Source organism: Natator depressus, chromosome 13 (assembly GCF_965152275.1).
Source record: "Natator depressus isolate rNatDep1 chromosome 13, rNatDep2.hap1, whole genome shotgun sequence".
NCBI classification, from domain to species: Eukaryota; Metazoa; Chordata; order Testudines; family Cheloniidae; genus Natator; species Natator depressus.
The window spans coordinates 36,845,331-36,857,806 of record NC_134246.1 but is presented as its reverse complement, the minus strand read 5'-3'; the positions used below and the strand labels follow the sequence as shown (position 1 = coordinate 36,857,806).

The following is a 12,476-nucleotide window of genomic DNA, read 5'->3' as shown; positions in this document are numbered from 1 at the left end:
CTACTATCTTACAGGCCTCAGCCTGTAGGCCTTGCATTTCAGCCCCACTTATTTAGATACCTAATACCAAATTATCACTTCTAACTACTGATCAATCTTATATTTCTATAATCCTACAGTTTAATTCTATTCAGCATAGAAAGATTATGTATGGCATAACGTGTTAGTTAATCATAACATCACAGAATAAATGAGCAATCAACTAAAATCATTGGCTACACATCCATCCGTCTATCCATCCATCCATCTGCAATAGCCAGCCATCCCTCTGCAATACCCAGCTATCTCTCCAGTCACACTAGAGATGGATGCTCCCCTCTAAGGATTCAGATTGCACACAGTTTTCTTGACCCAGCACATGTATTTGTAGAGCCTGGTATGGAAGTAGTTCCATGACCCAGAAACTTCTGACAACGATGGTGCTAAATATCATTGAGGCTGGAAAGGCATTGCAGTGGGATCTGACTTGTTCAGAAATTCAGGATTTCCTGAATGACCAGCTCACGGCCATTCAGAGTGATCTGGAGCATCAGGCTTGGCCCACTGCCCTTAGAGATACTTCAGGAGTATCATCTAATCTGTGGCCATGGAGACGTACTTGGAGATTTTCTGGGTGGAAGTGCAGACATTCGCAGTGCTCCTTCCACGTATACGGATCAATTGAAGGGATGTGGGGCCCCCACATACCAAATCCCGCTGGGTCTGTGGGAAGGATGCATGTGGGATTGAATAATTCACTGAGACATTTGGGAAATTAAACTACCTGGTATGACCAACTGATTTATAGTCAGTGCTCCCGAAATAATACTCAATATTTGGATAGGGATAGGGAGTCAATGGGCACTCTGGCCTTTAGAACCCCCACAGCTTCAGTGTGTACAAAAGCTGAAGCCAGGGGAAGTTGTCACTGTTCATGACAACGTCTGTAGGGAAGGTATGGGACAAGGAACTACCCCGACAGGACACCTGCTCTTCCAAGCTAATAACAGTTGTGTGTATGGTAAGGCCACCGCTTTGCAAGACATACATTTTAATCTCACCATGGCTGCAGGCAATCATATCGTTGTGGATAGAACCCTACAATCAGCCCTTAGGTTTCAGATTCCCTTTAATTGGACTGCCTTTGTACCTGACCAGTTCCAAAATTTGCTGTCACTCCTACCAGTGGTCTGGGAAATCTCTGAATTACAAGGTCAAATTCATATGCTTCAAAATATATATCAGATTGAAAAATATGCCTTTCATACAGCCTATAAAGTGTCTACGTTATGTACTAATTATGAGGCATTGTGCTATGTAACTAAGGCTGTAAAAGAACCCCATGATATTATTACAATGGAAATGTTAATGCCTTTATTGCTGTTGTTTAGCTTAGGATTATGTTATTGTTGTAAAGGACGTAATAATAATCACACCTTCCATGTTCATACTAACCAGGCGTTGTCATTGCATCCAGCCAAAGCCCCTGGGGCTGAGTCATTTGATCTAGAACCAGAAATACAAGGTTTGATAATACATCTGCTGGTCAAGGATACCACCTGGTGGTTGAGAAGTATTGTAACCATGAGCAATCTTACAGATTTGCTATATAATGCAAGTTGGCCAAAGAATAATACTAAACATCTGAATTTTTGAACCATGTTGCAAAGGATAACAGCACAAATAGCCAGATAAGACTGAGAGTCGTGCTAGAAGCACAAAGGAGGGGCACGTGGAAGTGAAAAAGGGATAAAGGGGATTTGGATGCAGACATCTTAGTTTTCTTAGGAATAGAGCAAGAGTCAGGCTAGCTCTAACTCTAATAACACGAGACTTTAAGGCAGGGCCTGGGCGAGTGGGAAGCGAGTGGGAAACCTGTAAGAGGTGCTGTTTTGACCTTGTGTTAGATAAGAATGGAACTCAGACCGTCGCAGGAACTGCTGAGAAAAAGTAAGATCTCAGGAAGGAACATGTATAAACAAGACGCAGCAGTTGATCATTATTGTATGTAACAAAAGGTATAAATGCTTGCCCTAATTGTTTATCAGGCGGAGACCTGCCTAGGAAGGGGGAATCCCTGTCCATGCGCTCTCTCCCCCTTGCAATTGCTTGAGAATAAATTGTCTCTGACTTGTTGCAAACAACCTAAGAGTGAAGATTGCGTTTTTCTTCCACGCTGGTAAACACACTAGAAGTTGTCCAGTCACTACGGCCATGGGAGACGATGTCTGTGGCCTTCCCATCACAGACCAGGGGCCCTCCGGAATCGCCTTGAGACTCAAAAAGGAGGCGCGGGGTTACTGATGTCCAAGCAAAGGGCAGGCTGCATTCCCTTATTCATGGTCCTAAAATCCGGCTCTGTACCTCGCTTTCTGAGGATTCACAGTCAAGTCACTCCCAGGATGTGCCCAGGGCTCCCACCTCATGATCCAGGGACCCAGATGATCCCCATTCCTGATTCCTAGGATCTGCCCAGTTCTGGTGTCTGATTTCTAGCATCCATCCCCAATTTCTTTAACCTGCTCAGTTCCCATCCCTGATTCCAAATCCTGATTTCCAGCATTTGGCTGACTCGTGCCCTTGATTTCTAGGATCTCATGCTGATTTCTCCTGGGTTTCTACTGATCCACCCTGGGTTCTTGATTCAGCAACACCCCTCTCTGACTCCTAGGATCCGTCTGATTCCCAACCATGATTTCTAGGATCTCTCCCTGACTGTTAAATTCCATCCCTGATTTCCAGGATGTGGCTGATTCTTCTCTCTGATTTCTAGAGATTGTTGAATATCCAGCCAATTTCTGTCCTTGATTTCTGCGATCTAGCCAGTTCCTGTCCCAAATTATTAGGATCCATTCCTCATTTGAAAGAACTGCCTGGTCCTTGTCCCCGATTCCTAGCCTCTAATCCTTATTCCTAGGATCTGGCCAATTCTGATTCCTAGTTCCCAGGATCTGCCTGGCTCACCATGGATCCTGACTCTCCCCATTCTGCCCAGCCCTGTCGGTCTCCTGTTCTAGCAGCACCTTGTCCCGGGCACCATATGCCCCTGTCCCACACTCACCAGGAATGGTGCCTTCCTCTCCTGGGGATCCCCCACGCACAGCATCCTGGATGGGATATAATGGAGGTAGGGCTGAGACAGATACATGCACCTGGCCGTGATCATCAGTTCCACCTCCTGCAGGGTCGGGGAGGGCTGGGTTTTTGTCTTGATACTGATCTGGCCCCAGCCAGCCACACTGCATACATCCCCCTTCTTCACCTTCTTCTGGGACAGAAGGATGGTGCTCACAGTCCGGGTCAGCTCGGCCTTGTCCCTGCGCGGTGATGGGAGAGAGAGAGAAGGGAAAGCAAACTCCTTTTGGGGGATTGATCAGTCATGGAGGGATGGGGCTAGATGGCACTAGGTGGGGCATCCCCATGAAAACTGTGCAAATCTGTGATGTCATATGCCCACTGGGGGCTTGGTGATGGGATGGAGTGATACCTGCAGTATGTGTGAGGTCACTGAGGGTGGGGGGATGGAATGGGTGTGGTACCTGCCACAGTGTGAGGTCACTGGGGGCAGGGTGATGGGATGGGGTGGTACCTGCCACAGTGTGTGGTAACTTGAGGTGGGCGGATGGAATGAAAGTGGTACCTGAAGGAGTGTGAGGTCGCTGGGGGCAGGGTGATGGGATGGGGACAGTATCTGCCACAGTGTGAGGTCAAGGGGGTGGGGTGATGGGATCAGGGCCATACCTGAAGCAGTGTGAATTCACTGGGGCGGGGATGGCATTACGCCACATATTCTTCATAGTAATATTATGATATGAGTATGGCATAATTATGATGTATTTTGTGCAAGATAAGGCATGTGAGATAACATTGGAAAGATTATGATTTACGAAACATGATTATCATATTTGGATAGTGAGAGGTGTTAGCAGGAAGGATGAGTATGCATGTATCATTTTTGGATCTGAAGTTAGGATTATTGTCTATGCACCTATTACAAATGTGTTTACACCTGGGGAACACCCACTAGACAGAATGCAGTCAGTCTAGATTGCTGGCAGGCAAGGGGGATTAGGAAGAATACTATATCTTAGAAGATGCTAATCTCTTCCTAGGCAAGCCTTCTTGGGGATGCTGCAAACAGCCTTTATGTTATGGCTGCAAGGTCATGTGATCAAGCCACCTGGTCGTGGACTCCATGATAATATTAGTATTTTTCCACTGACCAGGGGTGGGAATCACACTGGAAGACAAAGGATTCCCACCATATGTAAAACCTATTTAAGGCAGGTGAAATAGGCATGGTTCGTTCTTCACTGAATCCCCCCCCGCAGGATGACTGCTGTAAACATCTAAGAAACAAAGACTGAATGTGGGGGAGGGGAGAGGAGCAGGGGGGAGCAGAATTGAGCCCAGGCAAGAAGTTGGCTAGCCTGTGAATGAAATATCTGAAGGTTTAAGCTGTAGGCAAGTGCAACTGGCCTTCAAGAATCTCATCAATCTGCCTAAAACAACATTTAGGATGGGAATTTGCTACTTGTAACCAGTTTCTTTAGTATATTAAGCTTAGATAGCATATTTGTCTTATTTGCTAGGTAATCTGCTTTGATCTGTTTGCTATCCCTTATAATCACTTCAAATCTATATTTTGTAGTTAATAAACTTGTTTTGTCTAAAACCAGTGTGTGTGTGTAAATTATAATTTATAAATTATAAAGCTGTGCAATCCCTCTCCACATTGAGGGAAGGGGCAAATTTCATGAACTTACGCTGTAGAGTTCTCTGGGCAGCGCAAGACGGTACAATCTTGGGTTTAGCATCTAGAGGACGGCGTGCACTTGAGTACTGGGTAATTCCTTAGCTGAGCCGTCCCATGCAGGGCTGCAGCTGGGTGTGTCCCTACCTGTATGTATGCTGGAGGGGGCTTGGGAGCCTATCACAGCAGTACAGTATAAAGGGAGCCCAGACTGGTGGGTCAGGCTGGTGCAGTGGTACCCCAGTTCGAAGCGGCACCCCAGGGGGAAGCCGTCACAGTGGGGTGATGGAATGAGGGTGGTCCCTGCAGCAAGATGAGGTCACTGGGGGCAGGATGATGCAAATGGGGCTGTACCTGCAGCAGCATGAGGTCATTGTATTCTGGGTGGGGGATCTGGCGACATACCCAAACTTCTGCCTCCCTGGTTCATCTGTTGCAATGAGTTGGGCCCCCAGCAGCATGGAGGAAACCAGGGGAAACAAGTAGTGGAGACAGGCCAATACTGTAGATACGGTCTTCAGTCAGTAACCTCGCTAAAGTGGGTGTGTGTAGATGCTGCCTTGTACTCAGGCTCAGTGTTCAGAAGTCAGCGCTCCAGGGGTGCCGGCTTTGACCTGGTCCCTGGGAAGGGGGCTGGCTGGCTCAGGGGCAGGGGCTCTTGCATTCCTTTCCCAAAGTTGCAGTTGCAATGAGCCGCCGTCACCACCACGTCCTCCCCGATGAGGAACCCTCCACAAGTTTCCTCCCTTTCCTTCTCTCTCTATTTTCACAAAGGCCATGTAGGGTCTGGCGTGAGGCCGGGCTTCCCGTCCCCCGATGATCTCCCCTGGCAGAGACGCCAAGAGAAGGAGTTAGGTCAGGCCCCCAATCCAGCCAGCTGGTGAACCCCTCCCCTGACCGAGATCAGGGCCCCCATTGTCCTCGGTGCGGCACAGACCCCAACGAGACCAGGGCCCCTGTTGTGCCGAGTGCTGCGCAGACACCGCCTGAGATCAGGCCCCATCGTGCCCAGGCACTGCAGAGAAGCAGAGGGAGAAGCCCTGCTCCGGAGAGTTCACGCAGTCACAGGACTGATCCTCATCCCCATTTCACACACTGGGAAATCCAGGCACAGTGGGAAAGTGACTCACTCCAGATCACGGGTGCAGAGTGGGGTAGAATTAGAAAATGAACCCAGGAGTCCTGATGCTCGACTCCCGCACAGCCACCCACTCTAACCAGTAGAACCCACTCCCCTTCCAGATCCGGACACTGAACCCAGGAGTCCTGGCTCCCAGCCCCCTGCTCTAACCACACAGGCTGCACCGCTCTGCATTTCCTGTCTAGGAGTTGGCCGTTCACATCAGCCCTTACTGAATTTCTCTTTGTCACCTCCCTCTTAGGCAATTTATTATGGTAGCATCAAGCCCCGCCTCTCCCCCTCCCCCTTTAGCTCCCTGCCCACCTGCCCCCAGACTCCACAGCTCCCCAGCTGGATTCTGGGCACACACCAATGCCCCCAGACCCCATGGCTCTGGGGCACCTCAGCTTTGTCCTGGGCGCACACACACTGATAACTGCCCCCGGACCCCACGGCCCTGAGGCTCGCCAGTTCTGCAAACGCTGATAGCTCCTGGGCCCAATGGCACTCCAGCTGGGTGCTGGGGACAGAGCGCTGGCCCTGATGGAAGCATCTGACTCTGGGGAGGAGCTCGGGTTTGCAAACAGGTCCGATAGTGCCAGGCTCCGCTCCCTGTGAGGCCGGCGTGGCCTAGCCTCTCCTGTACTCGCCAGCCTGAGCCCCAGGGGGGCAGGGGAAAGATCATGGGGAGCAGGAGCAGCATCCTCAGAGGGAGTCGGGGGAAGTTGACGATTCATCTGCCTCTGGGGTCAGTTATAGGACTGGCAGGGGAAAAGGAAAGGGAGGGGCTGCCCCCCCCCCAGGTGACTCTTGGCTCAGGGTAAACCACAGTATCTGGATCCTGCCGGGGAGGAGTTCACACATAGGATAAGGCACTCGCCAGCCACCCTGCAGAGCTAGAAGAGAGCAAACCCTTGGGATATGCATATCTGGGCCCCTGCTCCCCTGGGACAGTGCACATCTGGGGGCCCTAGAGCCTTTGGTTATGTGCATGTATGGGTAATTGCACCCCTTGGGGCTTTGCACATATGAAGCCCTGTACCCCTGGAGGCTCTGGGGTCCTGAAAACCCTGGAGACTGAGCAGATATGGGGCCCTGAACCCCTGGGGGGCTGTGCACATGTGGCTTCCTGAACTCCTGGGACTGTGCACATCTGGGTCCTCTTACCCTCAGGGCTATGCATATCTGGGACCCTACACCCCAGGAGGCTGTGCACTTTGGGTGGCCCTGCACACCCTTGGGCTCTGCATCCCTGGGCCTGTGCACATTGGGTGCTGTTTTCAGGGGCCATGCATATCTGGGGTCCTGAACCCCCAGGGGGCTGTGCACATCGGGGCCACTATGCCCCCCCCAGTCACCAGCCTGAGCCCTGGGGAGCAGGTGTATGAGCAGCATTGTCATGGCCCAGCTGGGGAGGGGGCATCTGCCTGGGTGGCGAGTTACAGGCCTGGCTGGGCACCGGGGATGCAAGGAAGGAAACCTCAGGTCATATGCTATGGGGTGTGGGTGGGGGACCTGCTGTCTCAGCACTTGGACCCTCCCCTCACCACATCAGCTGGTTGGGAGGGTGGAAAAGGGGAGCTGCCATCTGGGGCCCCTCAGCCCCTGACTCCATTCTGGTGGGGCCACGGGCGTCGCAGGGCTGCGCTCACCTGGGCAGTGCCATGCTGTGTGCGGGGAAGTGGCTCAGCTGCTAAGAGGAAGGGTCCAGTCTGAGACCTTTGCTGTGGTTAACTCAGCCTCATCTCAGCGTCTCTCTGCACGGGGAGGGCTCCTGTGTCTGGCTGGGGCCTTCACCAGTCACAGGCTCACAGACTTGCTTGCCCGCTGTCTTGCAAAGCAACGCCACCCCCCTCCCTCCTTGCTTACCAGTGAAGGAGCTGGAGGAAGGTTCCTCTGAGGTCTGGAGGCTTCCTAAGTTGAGGATGTGACACACCCTGGCACTGGCCCAGCCTGGAGTGGTGTGCACATCTGAGGCAGAGCTGAGCCCTGAAGCAGCTTGCATTGATACACCCCACCCCCCGGTCTCTTCACATGCCTGTTGGGGCATGTGGCTACGATGAGACATCCGCTGAACCGGCTTTGTTGGCCTCTTCCTCCAGGCACCTGGGCTGGAGCAGAGATGGGGGTGTGGGGGACACCTCAGTGTGATGTTTCCACCCACCAAATGGTCTTCGGCCATCTCTGTTCCCGGAAAGGCCTGGTGCAAGATAAAAGATCTGGCCCAACTGGGTCACACCCCCCACAGCTGAGCCGCCGGAGCCCTGCCCAGCTGGGGGTTGCCCATTCTGGGGCCAGGCACAGCTGGGGACACACCTAGATGGGACCCCCATTGTGCCCCTGGCACCTGTGTACTGCTGGGTACCGTGCACATCTGGAATGAAGCTGGGGGAAGTGGTTCAGAAGCTAACAACAGAGTCTGAGCTCTCGCCCCGCCTTGGTGGGAGCTGTGGTTTGACCAACAGTCAGCTCAGCTTCTGGTGGGAACCTGGCCCATTGATCCATACCAATTGCCCCTCCCCTGCAGTGCGGATGTGAGCTGGATGGAGGGACGTGGGTCAGGGAGACCAGATACCCACTTCTGTGACAGCACTGCTTCCCACAGTTACCTGGACTGGGGACCGGGCAAAAACAATGAATCTGATTCTCAACCTCCCTGAGCCAGCCAGTCTTGGACGGGAGAGTCAGCGCTTCGAGAGGGGAAAGGCCCCATGTCCCATTCCCTATGCTGCTGAGCCAGCCAGTCCCCGTCCTAGGGCTTTATTGGAACTAAGGACGGGAAAGGCCCCATGTCCACATGAAGGCTGGCTGTGTAGGGTGAGGCTGGATCTCATGAGGAGCTGTTCCCATTGCACTGGGTGAGGGGCTGAGTGGACTCCACTGTGTACCTGCAGCTGGCCATATGTCCTCGGGGGGGAGAGGGGGGAGATTGCTTGTTCAGTGCTTCTGAATATTTCCCCATAACCCCCCATTGAGAGATGCTGGGCGCTGAGCTTATGTGGGATTGAGCCCCAGGAATTGACAGGATGGGTGGGGAATTGTAAAGGGGGGGTCAGGGTGCTAGGGGCCCAACTCTCACTGAAAGTCAATGGGATTTGGACATCTCACTCCTGCAGGTGGCTTTGCACATGCCAGCCTGGCTGTCTATGATAGCGGTGGCCAGTTCTAAAGGCCCTGGAAGGAATTAAACACCGACAAAGGCTGAATGTCACTAGACTCCATTAATGCCGGCAGACAGAAGATGGAATGAAATTAACAGGCAAACATGGCAGAGGTGAAGACACCAACAAAGCTGAGATATTACAGCCATGGGTAACACAGTCAGGGGATGGATGGAGAGGGTGTGTGGGGAGGGAGGGATGGAGACTTCCATATGTGTAGGGAGAAGGAGGGACGGATGGCAGGATGGATAGATAGAAGGGGTGGATGGACATGAAGGGTGTAGTCAAAAAAGAGATCCTGAGACATGAGGCCTGCTATAAGGAGCCTGGTGTTAGACCTAAGGCCTGAATTTAAGTCAGGCCCTGCTGAGATAAAGTAAAGTTAGCAAGAATCAGGCAATGAAGAAAACTCAGGCCCTGTAACTAAGCAGATGCCTGCTTGCAGGTTCCCCATCCGACACATGAACTTGCCAAGACCAGGGCTGTCATTGCAAAAACACAAGCACTCCTAGGCACTAAGTGTTCACACAAACACATTCCAGAAGGATCGTGCCAGAACATCCTAATACAAGGTAAACACCCCCCAATACAAGGTAAACACACTCCCTGAAGATGATACAGGGACACACCGATGTCTCCTAAAGATAAGGTCAGGATGACAGGGTGATGGATAGAGATGTTTTGAGCAAACCACCAAGTACAAGGTAAAGGGTGGTAACTAACCACGTCAGAGGGGCAATACATAATTTGTTTGTGTCAGTGTATAAAAGAGGGGTCACAGAGCGGGTGCCCCTGTTCAGCTGAGTGGGGAGTAGAAAGTCCCTCACGGAGTCGAGTCCATAGTCTTGGGCATACAGGTACTGAGTGTACCTCTAGTACGTATATGGCACTAATACCGTGCTTTGTTGGCAATAAACCTGGCTGAGCACCTTCGCCACTGAACCGAGTCTGGGGTCTTCTTGGACAGTTTGATAGAAATCTGCTGTACGGGCTAGCTGGCTCGAGCTGGTGCAGCACACACAGAAAACACACACGCAGCCAACAGATGACAACACTGGTGACCCCAACCACTCATCTGGTAAGTAGGTGAGCTGCCCTCTCTAGGAATCACGATCTAACATGGCAGAAAGCTACGAGCTAGGGAACCCTCTTCTCTGCTCCGTGTAAATCCTTACAGAGTTTGATGAGATATGGAAGCACTGGGATGTCAGCAAAGGGAGTCCATATGAATTTTTAAAAGATAGTGGGGAAGAAACATAGAATGGAATCTGAAAGGCAAGGGCAGAGACTGCAGACTTGGAAAATAGTAAGAGTAAGTTCTGACTGGAGGGAGATCTCACAGCAGGCTCAACTGGTTGTTTGTTTATTTCTCTGGAACACCAGGAGCTCTCTGCCCATCTTTCCTCTCAATATTCAGCTGTCTGTCTTCTTATCTGCCACATCCATCCATCCATCCATCCATCCACCCGATCTTCTTCAACATCTATTCATGATCAATCCAGTCATCCTTTTGCAAATCACCCCTCCATCCATCCTTCTGCAATGTCCATCTGTCCATCTTCTTGCAATATCCATCCATCCATCCATCCATCCATCCATCCATCCTTCTACAATATCCATCCATCATCTATCCATCTATCCTTCTGCAACATGCATCTGTCTTCTCATTTGCCATGTCCATCTGTCCAATATTCTGCAAGTATCTATCTATCATCTATCACCCATGGGTACATCTTTTCCCATAACCTTGTGGCATAGGGTCATTCTTTGTTCACTTACTTATGTCAAGGATTTCTTAAGCCTGTGGCGTAGTATGGCTCAGCTAAAATGTTACAGGCCTCAGCCTGTAGGCCTTGCATTTAAGCCCTCCTTACCTAGTCTTTTAGATACCTAATACATAACTATTCCCTTTAACTACTGATCCGTATTATCCTTCTATTTACCATAACGTAACTCTATTTACCATACAGAGGTTATATATGACATCACATGTTAGCTGATCATAACATGACACAATAAATGAACAATCAACTAAAATCATTGGCTACACATCCATCCATCCATGCCTCTGCAATACCCAGCTCTCTCTCCACTCACGCTGGAGGAGATGGATGCTCCCCTCTAAGGCTTCAGCTTGTGCAGAGTTTTCTTGATCTGCGGGACGTATTTGGAGACCTCGGTGAACATCGGGGTGGTGACCCATGAAGTTTGCCCTAGGAGACAATACCATAGGCCTTCCCATCACAGACCAGGGGGCCCCTGGAGTCGCCCTGAGAAACAAACACAAGGTGTGGGGTTACTGATGTCCAAGCAAAGGGTGGGCTGCATTCTCTATTCACTGTCCTGAAATCCACCTCCATACCCCGCTTCCTGGGGACTCACGGTCAAGTCACTCCCAGGACTTCTCCCACCCCCAGGGTTCCCACCCCACGGGCCAGGGATCCAGCTGGCCCCTATCCCTGATTCATAGGATCTGGCCAGTTCCCGTGTCTGATTTCTAGCATCCATCCCCAATTTCTTTAACTTGCTCAATTCCCGTCCCTGATTCCTGACTCTGATTTCCAGCGTCTGGTTGACTCCTGCCTCTTATTTCTCGGATCTCCTGCTGATTTCTCGGAACCACTCCTGGTTCTTGATTCAGGAATCCCCCTCTCTGTCTTCTAGGATCCAGTTGATTCCCAACCGTGATTTCTAGAATCTGTCTCTCACTATTAAGATCCATCCCTGATTTCCAGAATGTGGCTGGTTTTTGTCCCTGATTTACAGAACATGTTGAACATCCAGCTGATTTCTGTCCCTGATTTCTATGATCTTGCCAGTTCCTGTCCCAAATTATAGGGATCCAGTCCTCATTTAAAAGACCTGCCAACTTCTTGTCCCTGCTTTCTAGCCTCCATGCCTGATTCCAAGGATCTGGCCAGTTTTGGTCCCTAATTTCTACCCTCCATCCTTGAGTCCTAGGATCTAGGAACCCCTGTCCCACACTCACCTGGAATGACGCCTTCCTCTTCTGGGGGTCCCCCATGCACAGCATCCTGGATGGGGCATAGTGCGGAAAAGCCTGAGACAGACACAGGCCCTTTCTCATGACCTTCAGTTCCACCTCCTGCAGGGTCAGGGAGGCTGGGCATTTTCCTCGGTACTAGCCAGGCCCCAGCCGGCCACACTGCACAAAGCCCCCTCCTTCGCCTCCCTCTAGGACAGGGGGATGGTGCCCGCAGTCTCAGTCAGATTGGCCTTGTGCCTCAGCCGTGATGGGGGAGAGAGAGAGAAGGGAAATCAAACTCCTCTTGGGGGATGGATCCTGTCCTAGGGGGATGGGGCCAGATGGGAGCAAGTGGGGCAACCCCTTGACAACTGTACAACACTGTGATGCCATGTGCTCTGTGGGGTGGGGGAGATGGGATGGGGCAGTATTTGCAGCAGTGTGAGGTCACTGGGGGTGGGGGGATGGGATGGGGGA

General features: G+C 51.3%; 1 pseudogene; it reads right to left on the bottom strand.

Moving 5' to 3' along the window:
- Nucleotides 1-318: 318 nt before the first annotated feature.
- LOC141997107 (mast cell protease 3-like) lies at nucleotides 319-12,047 on the bottom strand (annotated as a pseudogene).
- Between the last annotated feature and the right edge of the window lie 429 nt (nucleotides 12,048-12,476).